Consider the following 17,382-nt stretch of genomic DNA (forward strand, 5'->3'; position numbering starts at 1 on the left):
TCTATCAGTCACTGACAGTTAATAAACCTTTGCAAACATTCCCCAGTTGTTTGCTCCTCTCATTATTGTGCACACAGCTCTGTGCACGTGTGTGAATATTTCTTTAGGAAAGATTCTTAGAAGTGGAATTGCTGTGTCAAAGGAGTCATTTATTCAACAAAACCCTAATGAGCGGGTCTTTGTGCTGAGTGCTGTTATAGGTGCTGGAGAGACCTTGGGGAACAAGGCAGACAGATGTTCCTGACCACCATTCTAGAGGAGGATGTTTCCAGTTGTTTGTTTGTTTGTTTCTAGAGACAGGGTCTTGCTCCGTCCAGGCTGGAGTGCAGGGGGATGATCATAGCTCAATGCAACCTTGAACTCCTGGGCTCAAGTGATCCTCCCACCTTGGCCTCCTAAAGTGCTGTGATTACAGGCATGAGCCACCGCACCTGGCCTCCAGTTTTTATTTTGATAGAGACTATACACTTCAGTCCTGGAGCAGAATTCTGCAGCAGGTGGTTGGGAATCTTGGCCTTCTCTCTCTGAACGATTTTTGCATTCTAGGGCTGGGACGGTCCATTTGGGAGTATGTGGGAGGAGACACAGATGAAATCGTCATCTGGGGAACGTGGAGGAATGAGGAAGATGCGTGCACTGTAGACTCTGTGATGGCCAGGGAATAGAAGAGTCCACTTAGTCTCCCTGCAAAGGAGCAACGGTGGGAAAGTCCCCTGGACAGAAGCATGAGACTGCCCATCAAGGGTCTCACCACCCAAGGGCCTGGGTGCTGGGGTGGGGACGATGATTTGGGAATGGGACAGTTCTTCCTCACATGTACCATTGCACGGTGCAGAGGTGAAACAGTTGTGGGGAAGGAAGAGCAGAGGGGAGTCCGTTTTAGAACAAACCAGTGTGTGTGAATGAAGACATTAAAGCTCCATTCACACACAACAGATTTGAAACACCAGCCCCAGGTGGAGGCAGGATTGGAGCTGTTTTGACCATTCATACCCCATCACCTTGGCCTCCTGGTTCTCCCCAGCCTTGGAAGGAGAACACTATGATCATTATGCCTATATGATAGATGAGAGACAGAGTCCCAGACAGATGGTAGGTGTCTTGTCACAGGTCCTACAGCTGGCAGGTGCAGGAGGAGCTGAGTTTGGAGCTCACTGACTTCAGAAACATTAAGGAGGAAAGGTGTGTGTGGTGGAGGGAGGGGGAATTGAACAAGCCCCAGGCTCTGTTTCCAATCACAATGTAAAGGCTGTGGGTTCATTTACCCAAGACAAGGAGCCCTAGGAGAGAGAGAGAGCAGGGAGGGAGAGGCAATCGTGGTCATAGTGGGGACAGTGGGAGACAGAGATATGCAGCGTGGGCAGAAAAGAGGCAGGCAAAGAAGCAGGGGATACCCAAGGCCAAGTGTGGGCTGTCACAGCCACCAGAGGGAGAGGGTGCCAGGAAGGAAGTTGTGGGGCTCCAGGAGCAACAGAGGTTCCCCAGGTCTGTGAGCATGCCCTGACTGGCACTTCAGGAAGAGGTGGCTTCCACCCAGGTCAGTGTGGACGTACCTCTACCTGTGTCTCAGAGGAAACAAATTCTATTTTATCCCAATGTAGTTCTATATGACACAAATGTAGCATTCAGCTACTAGATATCGAGTGCCTTATCCTCCATGTAAATACAGCAGAGGATACCCTAAAAGAGATACTGAAGGTTTTGATTTTTCTTTCTCCCTGGGAAGATGGGATCCATAAGTTGGGTCCCCCAGCCCACAAGACAGGTGCTAGGAAGGGTAGCTGGAAGATTGTGAGTCATGACAGGGAACATTTTTCCTTAGGTTCCATGGGTATATAAAGCTCCAGACTATCTGTCTATCATGGATAGATAAAGAGTGAACATGGTCCCCTCTCCACAAATGTGTTTCTCTCCTTCATTACTACTGTAAAGGGCTGAAGTTATACCAAGTTTTGATACATTACTTTTTGGGAGCAAGCCCCCCAAAATCTGGCCATAAACTGGCCCCAAAACTGGCCATGTAGAAAATCTTTGCATCACTGTAAAATGTTCATAATGGCCCTAACGCCCAAGCTGGAAGGTTGTGGATTTACTGGAATGAGGGCAAGGAACACCTGGCCTGCCCAGGGCGGAAAAACACTTAAAGGCGTTCTTAAGCCACAAACAATAGCATGAGTGATCTGTACCTTAAGGACATGCTCCTGCTGCAGTTAACTAGCCAAATCTATTCCTTTCATTCGGCCAATCCCTTCATTTCCCATAAGGAATATTTTTAATTAATCGTATATCTATAGAAACAATGCTAATGAGTGCTTTGCTGTTAATAAATACGTGGGTAAATCTCTGTTCCGGGCTCTCAGCTCTTAAAGCTGTAAGATCCCTGATTTCCCACTTCACACCTCTGTATTTCTGTGTGTGTGTCCTTAATTCCTCTAGCACTGCTGGGTTAGTTATGGTCTCCCCAACCGAGCTGGTCTCGGCAATTAATTTTTTGGGTTTTTGTGAGACAAGATAGTGCTCTGTCGCCCAGGCTGGAATGCAGTGGTGCAATTACAGCTCACTGCAGCTTGGATCTCCAAAGCTCAAGGGATTCTCCCACTTCTGCTTCCTAACTAGCTGGGATTACAGGCACAGGCCACCACACCCAGCTAATTTTTGTATTTTTTGTGGAGATGGGATCCCACTATGTTGCCCAGGCTTGTCTCGATCTCCTGGCCTCAGCAATCCTCCTGCCTCAGCCTCCCAAAGTGCTGGGATGACAAGTGTGAGCCACCTCGCCAGGCCTTCACTTTAATGAACAATTATCAGAGTTTCATCTTAGAGGCAAAAGTGGCTACTGCCAGCCAATCTGAATGTGGTGTTGGAGGGGAATCTCGCTGATTCAGATGTTTCTAATGAACTTTTAAATACCTGATGATTATCCTAAGGCCCTTTCCAGCTCCGTGTTTTATTGATTCAGAGTTTGGAGTTTTTCAGAGGCTTTGTTACAAAGAGCATCTCCTGACTGGGCGCAGTGACCCATGTTGTAATGTCAGCCCTTTGGGAGGCCGAGGCAGGCAGATCACTTGAGGTCAGGAGTTCGAGAACAGCCTGGCCTACATGGCAAAACCCCCGTCTCTACTAAAAATATAAAAATTAGCCGGCCTTAGTGGCGGGTGCCTGTGAATCCCAGTTACTGTGGGGACTGAGGCAAGAGAATCACTTGAACCTGGGAGACAGACCCTGCAGTGAGCTGAGATCAAGCCACTGCACTCCAGCCTGAGCAACAGAGTAAATCTCTGTCTCAAAAAGCAAACAGCATCTCTTTACTACAGTGATATGAGCTGTGGTCTTGTCTCCTTGGGTTTCTCTATCAGTCTGATCCCATCTACTCTATCTCCCAGGAATGCCTCAATATTTCTGGTGGACCACTGACACATTTTCCTATTTCCCTCTGCTGTTAAGAATTGACGGCCAGGCGCAGTGGCTCATATCTGTAATTCCTGCACTTTGGGAGGCTGAGGTGGGCGGATCACAAGGTCAGGAGATCGAGACCATCCTGGCTAACACAGTGAAACCCTGTCTCTACTAAAAAATACAAAAAAAAATTAGCCGGGTGTGGTGGCGGGCACCTGTAATCCTAGCTACTGAGGAGGCTGAGGCAGGACAATGGCATGAACCCAGGAGGTGGAGTTTGCAGTGAGCCGAGATTGCACCACTGCTCTCCAGCCTGGACGACAGAGCAAGACTCTGTCTCAAAAAAAAAAAAAAAAAGAATTGACCCTTGAAAACATTTTCTCCCCAGTTCAATGGAATGCTGAGTGGGGCACGGCATCTATCTGCCATCTTGCTCCATTCATCTTGTTTTAGATATTTTATGTATATTTCTCACTGTATAACTGTAATTTTTCTCAATTTGGTTTTGTAATTGGTTATTACAGGTATGTAGAAAACCTATCTATGATTGTATATAATATTTGTCTACGGCCATACCACCCTGAACATGCCTGATCTCATCTGATTGTATATAATATTTTGTTACCTGTCTGGGTGCAGTTTCCCCTGCATTTTGGCACAAGACTCAATCTGTTTTATTCTGCAAAAGAAAACTGACAGCAGTGGCTTACGCCTGTAATCCCAGCACTTTGGTAGGCCAAGGCGGGTGGATCCCCTTAGGACAGGAGTTCGAGACCAGCCTGGCCAAGATGGTGAAACCCCATCTGTACCAAAAATACAAAAAAAAAAAAATTAGCCAGGCGTTGGTGGTGCACACCTGTATTCCCAGCTACTAGGGCAGCTGAGGTGGGAGGATCACTTGAACTCGGGAGGTGGAGATTGAAGTGAGCCGAGATCGCCCCAGTGCACTCCAGCCCGGGAGACAGGGATTCTATCTCTAAACAAAAAAAAAAAAAGAAAAAAAGAAAATTCACTTCACAGGCAATAGACAGTTATAGAAGGATACTTTGTGGATGATTTCATAGGGGAGACTGATGGAAATAAAGGAAGTATATATTTTACAGAGCTGAGCAGTTCACTGCAAAAATCAACAGAACTGCCTTTTTCTCCAAAAATGTTACCCCTAAGCTATTCTACTACTGGTTCTTCTAGTCCTTCCCTCTATTCCAAATCCTCAAATTGTCCATTTCCTTATTGGGATAATTTTCCTCTGCCCAGATCTGGGTCCTCCACATGTAACACTGTCTTCGGTGTTTGAATGTCCATTGTTTTAGGTCAGGTTCCCAAGGAAACAGAATTTGGGCCATTCCGGACACCTCTAGACAGACTATACTGAGAAACCATGCCTGGAATGGTGCAGGGGGAGAGGAGAGGAGAGGGAATTTACATACCTGACTCTCACTCCTGGTTCCTTTTCTTATTGGTCAAAATTTACCCCACAGTCAGGCACTCTCCTACACTTCTAGATTGCATCATCTGCCCCTTTCACAGCTGTCTGGAAAGCCAGATCCCACACTTTGAAGTGTAGTGTTTCATACAATACAAAAATGGTAGCAGAGGCCAGGCGCAGTGGCTCACGCCTATAGTCCCAGCACTTTGGGAGGCTGAGGCAGGCAGATCATGAAGTCAGGAGTTCGAGACCATCCTGGCCAGCATGGTGAAACCCCATCTCTACTAAAAATACAAAAATTAGCCGGGCATGGTGGCATGCACCTGTAGTCTCAGCTATTCGGGAGGCTGAGGCAGGAGAATCGCTTGAACAGGGGAGGTGCAGTTTGCAGTGAGCCAAGATTGTGCCACTGCACTCCAGCCTGGTGACAGAGTGAGATTCCATCTCAAATAAAAACAAACAAAACACCAAGACCTCGAAACAATGCACAGAGCTACAATCTAATAACTGATCTATTAGAACTTTTCTTTAGCAACATAATTTTTCTCTATATATTGATCGCTTAGGAATCTCAGATTTAAAAACCACTTGAGGATAGAAAGTCAAACCAAGGCAGACCTTAGATTTCACCCACATTCTTAAGGTTCCTGGGCCTGTCAGAAAGTGACCATTTTTATTTACTCACTGTAAAGCTAAAAACACTTGAAGTTAGCCATTCCATGCATTTTGATGAAAGCCTTGGTAATATAGCCAATGTTTTATTTTTTTTTTCTTTTTGAGACAGGGTCTTGCTCTGTCACCCAGGCTGGTGTGCAGTGATGAGATCTCAGCTCACTGCAGCCTGCACCTCCTGGGCTCAACCAGTTCTCCTGCCTCAGCCTCCTGAGTAGCTGGGATTACAGGCGTGTGACACCATGCCTGGCTAAATATTTTTGTATTTTTAGTAGATATGTGATTTCACCATGTTGGCCAGGTTGATCTCAAACTCCTGACCTCGGGTGATCCACCCGCCTCAGCCTCCCACAGTGCTGGGATTATAGGTGCAAGCTACTGTGCCCTGCCCTATAACCAATGTTTTTAATTGTATCCCTCTATAAAAAAAAGAGAGCAAAGATTTTTTTGTTTGTTTGTGCTGAAAAGAAAAAAAGTGGGCTAGGTTCAATGCCTCACACCTGTATTCCCAGAACTTTGGGAGGCCACTTTAGCCCAGGAGTTCAAGACCAACTTGGCCAACATAATGAGACAAAAAAAAAGGAAAAGAGAAAAGAAGAGAAGTATGGTTTTATTACTACCTGCAGGCAGGGCCTGCATGAGGTGGTAGGTGTGCTGGGCTCAGGGGACGTGTGGGCTATAAGGAGATGGTGATGGTGAGGCTGGAAGGAAAGGGGGTGGCTTGGAAACCAGGCCCAAGGGATCCTCAGATCTGCTTCTTGGAATGGGAAGCCTTTAAAAAAGAGTCATGGTAAGCCACAGTCATGCCATCCATCAGATGCAGACATTCTTGGAAATCTAACTGCCCATCACTAGTGAGGTCCAGTTTCTTCATCATATGGTCAAAGACACTGGGGCCCTCTGGTTCTTCGTGAAGGCATCCAGTTCTCTATTCATGAAGCTTGGGAACTCCATCTTGGAGTGAATGCTATTGTAACCATCCTTTCCAGTCTATTTCTGGAAAACAGCAATCGGGGACTCTCCGTAGGGCTGGAGATTTTTGCCATGTTGGAGTTGAATGAGGCACCAAGAGCAGGTTTTTACTGGACCTGTGTAAATAACCATATTGGCATAAGAATATTTCCAAATAGTTTTCAAATTCTGGAAGAATCAAGTAGAAAGAAAAAGCAAACATTTCCATCTTAGTTTACAAAAGTATACTTTACAAAATTGTTATAAACTATAAATAATTTAAAAGAGAACATTTTCTCTTTTTTTTCTTCATTTTTTTGAGAAAGGGTTGCACTCTGTTGCACAGGCTGAGTGCAGTGGTGCAAACACAGCTCCCTGCAACCTCTGCCTTTTGGATCAAGTGTTCCTCCCACCTCGGCCTCCCAAATAGCTGGGACCACCATGCCACCATGCCCAGCTAATTTTTTTGCATTTTTTTGTAGAGACAGGGTTTTGCCATGTTGCCCAGACTGGTCTTGAACTCCTGGGCTCAAGCGATCTTCCTACCTTGGCCTTCCAAAGTGAGCCACCACACCCCACCAGAAAATTTTCTTATATGTGGAAAACAAAACATTTAGGTAAAAAACAAAGTTTTTATTTTCTTAATTTTTTTTAAGAATCCAGGTCTCCTATGTTTCCCAGGTTGGTTTTGAACTCCTGCACTCAAGGGATCCTCCTGTCTTGGCCTCCCAAATTGCTGGGGTTACAGGTGTGAGCCACCGCACCCAGCCCAAGAACAAATAAAGTTTTAAATAAAGGTCAAAAATACATTAACTTTATCAGTTATTTAGCCTCATGTAATTAATTTTTGTTCTGCTTGATCTTGATGATCAGTTGCATGAACCCATCAGTTTCTGTTAGAGTTTTGAAAAAAAAAATATTCAGTTCATTAATCTGAAAGTTATTAGAAATCTATATTCAACAGTACTTGTTAGAATCTTTTTTATGAATCTGATTCTAGATGCCTTTAGAGAAGAATCAGCACTGCAGGTGAAAAAACTTAGAATAGTGATGATTAAAATCTGATGAAAGTTCAATATCTGACAAGAAAGTTCAGCTATTTCTATTATATAGAGCATTTTAAGATAACAACCAGAATCATGACTGATAGCATCACACCAGGACCATCAGACCACTGTAAATTTTGTATGATCTTCAGATCTATAAACATTAACATCAATAACATATCTATGTAAGTGTAAACATATAATATTAACATCAATGTCATATCTATATAAATGTAAACAGCAATTAGTATTATTTTATTATTTGACATTGCTTTTCATATAATCTAACATATCAAATAAGCCTAATGAGAGACATTCTTTGAGGTTCTACAGGGGCCTCACTGGTAAAGCTCAAAGTCAATTTCAGGTTAAAAAGATTTAAAGGCCGGACATAGTGGCTCACACCTGTAATCCCAGCACTTTGGGAGGCCGAGGCAGGCGGATCACGAGTTCAGGAGATCGAGACCATCCTGGCCAACATGGTGAAAACCCATTTCTACTAAAAATACAAAAAAAAAATTAGCCAGGCATGGTGGCGGGCACCTGTAGTCCCAGCTACTCGGGAGGCTGAGGCAGGAGAATGGTGTGAACCCGGGAGGCAGAGCTTACAGTGAGTGGAGCTCATGCCACTGCACTCCAGCCAGGGTGACAGAGCGAGACTCTGTCTCAAAAAAAAAAATACTTAAATTAGAATTTGATTAGTTTGTTCAACAGCAACAGATGAAACATAATTGGATATTGGGGAAGTTTGTCAAAGAGTTTAAAAAGCTCAAAACATTTGCTCAAAACAGGATCACGGGTCACTGTGAAATAATAGTCACTCATTTAGGGGCGCATGTTCTCAGGACCTCCTGAGGGCTGTGTCACAGGCCAAAAATAAATTCTAAAAAAAAAGAAAAGAAAAAGGGAAAAAAGAAAATAGTCACTCATTTAACCAGAGTGATAGTCAACAGACTTCAACAGCAATAAAGGAAGTTACTTAAAAACATAACCCTTCCAAAGCTCAGTTTTCCTAAGCAATCAGAAACCTAATTAATAGGCTGGGCATGTCAGCTCACATCTGGAATCCCAGCACTTTGTGAGGCCGAGGCAGGTGGATAACTTGAGGCCAGGAGCTCAAGACCAGCCTGAGCAACATGGTAAAACCCCATCTCTATTAAAAGGACAAAAAATTATCTGTGTGCCATGGCCTGCACCTGTGGTCCCAGCTACTCCGAGGCAGGAGAATTGCTTGAACCCGGGAGATGGAGATCACAGTGAGCCGAGATCACACCATTGCACTCCAGCCTGGTTGACAAAGAGAGACTCTGTCTCAAAACAAAAAGAAAACAAAACCCTAGGATCAACAGAAAGGAATGCCAGGGTTAAGAAAAAGGATGGTAGAGACCCAAGTTGTTATTTCCAGAGGAAGCCTTCAGGTACTAGACTACAGAAAGAATAGGTTGTAACATGTTTCTTTTTTTTTTTCTTCTTCACATGGAGTCTCACTTTGTTGCCCAGGCCAGAGTGCTGTGGTGCCACCTCAGCTCACTGCAACCTCTGCCTCCTGGGTTCAAGTGATTCTCCTGTCTCAGCCTCCTAAGTAGCTGGAATTACAAGCGCCTGCCACCATGCCTGGCTAATTTTTGTATTTTCAGTAGGGATGGGGTGTCACCATATTGGTCAGGCTGGTCTCAAACTCCTGACCTCAGGTGATCCACCTGCCTCAGACTCCCAAAGTGCTAGGATTACAGTTGTGAGCCACCGCGCCCGGCCGTAACATGTTTCTTATCAGACTTCAAGTCTGTGTTAATGTTGATGCCAGAGAGGTATAATGAGGCATGCCTGACCCCCACTTCCTGTCATGGCCTGAAACCGTCTCTAAGGTTAAATTTTAAAAGAGCCCTGGCTGAGGAGGACGTTCATTCAGATGGTTGGGGGCAGGGGGCTTAGGATTTTATTTTTGATTTACAAATCCTGTAAGGTGAAACTGCATAAATTTTAAAGAACAAGTCTCATGACCGATGTATGGACCACACAAAAGGTTCACCAAACTGTCCCATGCCATAACCAGAGACATTCGAACAACAAATTAGGATGAGAAGTTCATGTTTCCACACTGTAAACAGCTTTTCCCAAGATGTCAGAATGTCTTCATATTATAATGAGACTCTTACCCGCTTAGTGTCTACATTTTTCACTTGACAGAACCTGACCCCCAAATGCTTTCCTTCACCTAGTGGTCCCTTTTATAGAGTCGGCACTCTACTTTAATTCAACCCAGTTGCGGGAAGTCAGGGACCCCGAACGGAGGGACTGGCTGAAGCCATGGCAGAAGAACATAAATTGTGAAGATTTCATGGACATTTATTAGTTTCCCAAATTAATACTTTTATAATTTCTTATGCCTGCCTTTACTGCAATCTCTGAACTTAAATTGTGAAGATTTCATGGACATTCATCACTTCCCCAATCAATACTTTTGTGATTTCCTATGCCTGTCTTTACTTTCATCTCTTAATCCCATCATCTTCGTAAGCTGAGGTTGTATGTCACCTCAGGACCCTGTGATGATTGCACATTGTTTAAACAATATGAAATCTGGGCACCTTGAAAAAAGAACAGGATAACAGCGATGTTCAGTGAACAAGGGAGATAACCATTAGGTCTGGCTGCCTGAGAGTCGGGTGGAACAGAGCCATATTTCTCTTCTTTCAAAAGCAAATAGGAGAAATATCGCTGAATTCTTTTTCTCAGCAAGGAACAGCCCTGAGAAAGAGAATGCGTTCCTAGGGGCAGGTCTCTGAAATGGCTGCTCTGGGAACATCTGTCTTTTACAGTTGTAGATAAGAAATGAAATAAGCCCTGGTCTCCCACAGTGCTCCCAGGCCTATTAGGAAGAGGAAATTCCCACCTAATAAATTTTGGTCAGACCGGTTGTCTGCTCTTAAACCCTGTCTGCTGATAAGATGTTACCAATGACAATGTGTGCCCGAAACTTCATTAGCAATTTTAATTTCACCCCAGTCCTGTGATCTCACCCTGCCTCCATTTGCCTTGTAGTATTTTATTAACTTGTGAAGCATGTGATCTCTGTGAACCACACCCTATTTGTACACTCCCTCCCCTTTTGAAAATCACTAATAAAAACTTGCTGGTTTTGTGGCTTGCGGGGGCATCACAGAACCTGCTGACATGTGATGTCTCCCCCAGACACCCAGCTTTAAAATTTCTCTCTTTTATACTCTTTCCCTTTATTTCTCAGACTGACCGACACTTAGGGAAAATAGAAAAGGACACACAAAGAACTATTGGGGGTGGGTTCCCCCAATACAACCTAGTCCTAAAATGCTACTCAAAGACTACAAGAGGTCTCATTCACTTCCCCCATAGTCTTTTGATTTGTTTGGCTGGTGGCCCCTAGGCTTGGGATCTTGGTTCAAAACCATTGTACAAACTAAATTTATTATACTATTGCTAATTATAGCTGGGTGCAGTGGCTCATGCCTGTAATCCCAGCACTTTGGGATGCCAAGGACGGCAGATCACTTGAGGTCAGGAGTTCAAGACCAGCCTGACCAACATGGTGAAACCCTGTCTCTACTAAAAAGACAAAAATTAGCAGGGCGTGGTGGTGGGTCCCTGTAATCCCAGCTACTGGGGAGGCTGAGACAGGAGAATCACTTGAACCCGGGAGGTGGAGGTTGCATCGAGCAACCTTGCTCACTGCACTGGCTGGATCGCACCACTGCACTCCAGCCTGGGCGACAGAGCGAGACTCCATCTCAGAAAACAAAAACAAAAACAAAAACTTAATAAATACAGTTAAGAAACTTTCTTAAAATGCAAAATCTCCATTTTTATAGACTGATTATTTAAAAGGTAAAGAAAAACAGATCAACATATTAAGAAAACCTATTTCACACTTAGAGAAGCAGACTCGCTCTGCTTCAGTGCACCCTTGACACTAATGTTCAATTTTTAGAAAAACTGATAAACAATTTCTTTTCAATCCCAACCTATCTGATGATATATAAGACTCCCTCCCCAAGGTTCATCCTTCATAAACCCTCAGCAGCTTGCCTAGACACTCCATCATTTTTTTACTCCTAGTCTTAGCTGTATAAATTTTTATTTTTATATTGGATTCCATTCCAAGTACTAACCAAGCCCAACCCTGTTTAACTCCTGTTTAACTTCTGAGATTAGACAAGATTTGGCACATTCTGGGTGGTATGGCCATAGACTATTTTTTATATTAAAACAACCAATCATTTTATTTTAGGATAAAAATGTATTGTCACTCAGACCACACAAAATTTTGTCATATAAAAATTATTTTTTGTACATTTTGTATATAGAATTACATATACTAAGAACTTTTAATTTTTAGTAACCTTAATTTTTGGTAAAAACCTAGGAAGAAGTTTGGAATTGTTATATATTAACATCTCATGAATATATATTTTATAATCTTTAAAAATATTTTTATAGAACAATTCTCAGTGTGGAACAGGGCATTTTATTAACAGATTCGAATACTTTTTGTCTTTTATAAAATGTAAGGGTCAAGAACAAACTTGTATTTATGTTCAGCGATTTGTATCCTGTGTTTTCTTAGTTGGAAATGATCCCAGCATTTAGTGAGTACCTATTACGTAATCTAACATAACATAACTTTAATATTTCATCTTCATATGGTAAGAGCAAGAGAAAAAAATATTTCAAATTACATGAAAAGTTCACTTATAAACATGTATCTCACATTTACCTCATTTATTCATTTTAACAATTATACCTAGATTACATATGAAAACTGACATATTAAACAAAGCCAGTTGGCCGGGCGCAGTGGCTCACACCTGTAATCCCAGCACTTTGGGAGGCCGAGGTGGGCAGATCACTTGAGCTCAGGACTTCAAGACCAGCCTGGCTAACAGGATGAAACCCCATGTCTACTAAAAACTACAAAAATTATCCAGGCGTAGTGGCGCACACCTGTAATCCCAGTTACTTGGGAGGACGATGCATGAGAATCAGTTGAGCCTGGGAGGTGAAGGTTGCAGTGAGCCCAGGTCACACCACTGCACTGCAGCCTGGGTGACAGAGCGAAACACTGTCTCAAAAAAAAGAAGAAAAAAGACAAGAGAAAAAAGACAAGACAAGAAAAGAAAGGAAAAGAAAAGAAAAGAGGAGGTTTCATAACCAGGAGACAGAGAAAGACCCTTCCTAACAAATTCCCAAATAAAACTGAACTCAACTCCCCAGCAAATGGCAGTTTGATCCAAGACAGACTCACCAGGGGGAAAACTGGCAACCAGAAAAACAAAAGGCTCAAGGGGGCCAAGTGTGCAGACCTCACACCATAGTTCCAGAGGTCATTGATGTCTCCAAGGTGAGTCAGCTTCAGACCCCATTTCTGACACCACAAATATCAAAGTCAAAGACTATGGAGACGAGTCGCTTTTTTAACTACAATATTAAGGATGTTATATTATGTTTGTTTTTGTTTTAAGACAGGGTATTGCTCTGTCACCTACCCCGGAGTGCAGTGGCACAATCTCACCTCACTGCAACCTCTACCTCCCCGACTCAGCCTCTGGAATAGCTGGGATTACAGGCATGCACCACCACATCCAGCTAACTTTTTGTATTTTTTGTAGAGACAGGGTTTCACCACATTTTCCAGGCTGGTCACGAACCCCTGGGCTGAAGCGATCCGCCGGCCTTAGCCTCCCAAACGGCTGGGATTACAGGTGCGAGCCACCACGCCTGGCCACGAATCTCTAAACATTTTATTTGAGAATCATAGAATTGTAATCTGAGGCATACACCCAAACTGGCTGGTCTTTGATTTGTCCAAAGAACAAGGAGAAAGTTGAGAGTTTTATTAGAAACAGAAATGTTACCTATATTTTTCAAAGCAAGTCCATTGGCACCAGAGAAGCTTTCAGGAGCTGGAAGCTCTGACTGGTGAGTGCAGACAATAGGTAAAATAAGCCTTAGAGTCATTGCAGGTTGTTTCAGCAGTTACTAGGTAAAAGTGGTCTTAGGGTGGCAGCAGGCCATTTCAGCCACCAGCCTTGTGGAAAATTCAATTATTGGGGCAGGTGCAATGTGCCCTGAGTGCTTTTTCTCCTGGCCACTCAACTCTGACATAGTTGTGGATGTCGAAAATGACTCAATTTGGGTGGGTTGTGGTGGAGCACACCTGTAATCCCAGCACTTTGGGAGGCCAAAGCGGACAGTTGGCTTGAGGTCAGGAGTTCGAGACCAGCCTGGTCAACATAGCAAAACCCTTACTCTAGTAAAAATACAAAATTAGTCGGGTGTGGTGGCACATGGCTGTAGTCCCACCTACTCGGGAGGCTGAGGCAGGAGAATAGTTTCAACCCAGGAAGCTGAGGTTTCAGTGAGCTGAGATCATGCACTGCACTCCAGCCTAGGTGACACAGGGAAAAAAAAAAAAAGAAAAAAAGAATGACTCAAGTCACATAATCAGCTTTCACAATGGTTAAAGCAGAGTCCTGCTTAGCAATGCACAAAAATTCTCCTTTGTGATCCATTCATTTTACTGCTGTTGACTTTCTTGCTTATGCTTTCAGACAGAGTCACTCTCCTTTGACCAAACTTGAGTCGGGCTCCTCTGAGTCCTGTTTCTGACTAGGTCCCAACCTCGGGCTCTGTCTTTCATCCAGGAACTCTGCCCATTTAGCCTGTTTCAGCAAAAATCCTGTCAAGTCAGTTTATCCAGAATCCCCCTGCACCTGAGTTTTCCTCTAAGTAATTTCCCATCTTCTGACCCCCGGCTCCTACTCCCTGACTACAAATCCCCACTTGTCCTTGGTGGAGTTGAAGTCGATCCCAATATCACTCTCCCACTGCAAGACCCCATTGCAGTGGTCCCTATATCTATCACAGAAGTCCCCGCTCTGAGTAAAATCGTCCTTACGATCTTTTTTTTTTTTTTTCAGAGACAAAGTCTCACTCTGTAACTCAGGCTGGAGTGCAGTGACCCAATCCTAGCTCACTGCAGCCTCAAACTCCAGGGCCCAAGTAATCTTCCTGCCCCAGCCTCCCGAGTAGCTGGAACTACAGATGCGCACCACCAAATCCAGCTATCTTTTTTTTCATTTTCTGCAGACCCAGGAACTTGATATGCCCGTCTAAATTTTTGTATTTTTTGTAGAGACGGGGTTTCGCCATGTTGCCCAGGCTGGTCTTGAACTCCTGGGCTCAACCAATCCTCTTGCCTCTGGCTCCCAAAGTCCTGGGATTACAGGCATGAGCCACTGCAGCTGGCCCTTCCTTACAGTCTCTAATAAGTGCAATAAATACTTGTTTGCTTTAACATTTCCCTGTGTCTTCAGTCTCCTGAAGTGTTATATGCCTGACATTTCCTTACTCCACCTGATATAAAAAAATCCTTTCTTTTGCTGGGCGCAGTGGCTTACCCTTACAATCCTAGCACATTGGGAGGCCAAAGCAGGCAGATCACTTCAGGTCAGGAGTTCCAGATCTGCCTGGCAAACATGGCAAAACCCCATCTCTACTAGAAGTACAAAAATTAGCCGGGTGTGGTACTGTGTGCCTGAAGCCCCAGCTACTCAGGTGGCTGAGGAGGAGAATCGCTTGAAACTGGGTGGCAGAAGTTGCAGTGAGCTGAGATCATGCCACTGCACTCCAGCCTGAGTAACAAAGCGAGACTGTGTCTCAAAAAAAAAGAAAAAAAATTCCTTTCGTTCAACACTTTGGAGTTATTACACCATTGTATCCTTGCCTCCAGTGTGGTGTTTGAGAGATCCAATGAAGGTTTAAATATTTTTCCTTTTCATGTAACCCGCTATTTCTCTCTGATCATTTTAAAAATGTTTTTTCTTTGTCTTTCACAATTTTTCATTTCACTGTTCCCGTTTGTGTGTATGTGTGTGTGTATGATGATCCCTTTAAATCTTAAGACATTCATCTTAATCTGAGAAATTCTCACTCATTACTTTTTTAAGTACACTCTCCTTTTTAATGACTATATTCTCTTCTTATAAGGCTACTATTAGATGTGTTTTGACTTTTATTCTTCTATCCTCCCTATTAATTAACTTTTTTTCATTTACTTTATCTCTATCCATTACCAATTACTTTTATGAATTCTATACGCTCATTTCCTCAGCTCAGTAATTGCTTTTTCAACTATATCAGTTTTAATACCCAACCTATTCCACTGAATTATTTATTTGAGCAGTTAATGTCTTCATATCCAATCTATCCAATAGGTTTTCTTTTTATTTATTTATTTGAGACAGAGTCCTGCTCTTTCGCCCAGGCTGGCGTGCAGTGACTCGATCTTGGCTCACTGCAGCTCTGCCTCCTAAGTCCAATCAATTCTACTGTCTCAGCCCCTTGAGTAGCTGGGACCACAGGCATGTGACACTTTGCCAGGCCAATTTTTGTATTTTTAGTAGAGACGGGGTTTTACCATGTTGGCCAGGCTGGTCTTGAACTCCTGACCTCATGTGAGCTGCCCGCCTCAGCCTCTCAAACTGCTGGGATTACAGGTGTGAGCCACAGTGCCCAGCCATTTTTTTAAAGCCAGTTTCACTATTGTTGCCCAGGGTGAAGTAGAATAGTGTGATCTCACCTCACTGCAACCTCTGCCTCCCAGGTTCAAGTGATTCTCCTGCCCCAGCCTCCTGAGTAGCTGGGGTTACAGGCGTGCACCACCACACTGGGCTAATTTTTGTATTTTTAGTAGAGATGGGGTTTCACCATGTTGGCCAGGCTGGTCTCAAACTCCTCACCTCAGGTGATCTGCCTGCCTTGGCCTCCCAAAGTGCTGGGATTAAAGGCATGAGCCATGGCACCAGGCCCATTCTTTCTATTCTCTACCTCTGGAACTTCCTTTTTTAATTAATTAATTTATTTATTTTTTTTTTTTGAGATGGAGTCTCGCTCTGTTGCCCAGGTTGGAGTGCAGTGGTACGATCTCGGCTCACTGCAACCTCCGCCTCCCAGGTCCTAGTGATCCTCCTGCCTCAGCACCACTAGTAGCTAGGATTACAGACATGCACAATCCTGCCCGGCTAATTTTTGTATTTTTAGTAGAGACGGGGTTTCACCACATTGGCCTGGCTGGTCTCAGACTCGTGACCTCAGGTGATCTGCCCACCTCGGCCTCCCAAAGTGCTGGGATTACAGGCGTGAGCCACTGCGCCTGGCCTATCTTTGGAACTTCTATTGGATGAATGTTGAAACTTCTGGGATCTATTCTCCATTTCCTTTATTATTTTCATTTCATACTTTCTATTTTGTAATCCTTTTCTGCTATATGGTGAAGTAGTGCCATGCCTGAATACATTTTTTCAATGGGTTGTTCCAGTTTCTTTTACTGATATGCAAAAGCTTTGTTGTATATTAGAGATGGTTACTGTTAACTTATTGCGGATGCTTCACCATTTTCCCCAACATTTGCCTTTTTAAACAGCTGTTTATGGTGTCTTTTGACTTAGATGATACTTTAATTTCTACATCTTTAACTGTGTCAGATTCATTGTTCATAGCCTTGGTGTAAAGTCAGGAAGTGCCTATGCCAACTCAAGATGTCTTACACTGTAATATTTTCCTAAATTGTCATCTAGTTCTTTATGACTTCACATTTTCACATTTAAGTCACTGAATTTTTAGAATTTATTATTTTAAGTGGTTTAAAGTAAGGATTTAATCTTTATTTTTTGAAATGGATACACACTTATCAAGCAATCATTTATTATACAACTCATCTGTTGCCCACTGTTTGGAAATGCATGCTGAAGTTTACATATAGATTAGTCTGTTTCTTGACTTTCTATTTTGTTTCACTAATAAATGTTTCTGTGTCTATTCATTTTTGATTGCTGCTGTAACAAATTTTCAATA

The 17,382-nt window shown here is 43.4% G+C and overlaps 1 pseudogene; it reads right to left on the reverse strand.

Moving 5' to 3' along the window:
• Positions 1-6,242: 6,242 nt before the first annotated feature.
• LOC129529804 (protein S100-A11-like) lies at positions 6,243-6,543 on the reverse strand (annotated as a pseudogene).
• Between the last annotated feature and the right edge of the window lie 10,839 nt (positions 6,544-17,382).

This window comes from Gorilla gorilla, chromosome X (genome assembly GCF_029281585.2).
Source record: "Gorilla gorilla gorilla isolate KB3781 chromosome X, NHGRI_mGorGor1-v2.1_pri, whole genome shotgun sequence".
Taxonomy (NCBI): Eukaryota; Metazoa; Chordata; class Mammalia; order Primates; family Hominidae; genus Gorilla; species Gorilla gorilla.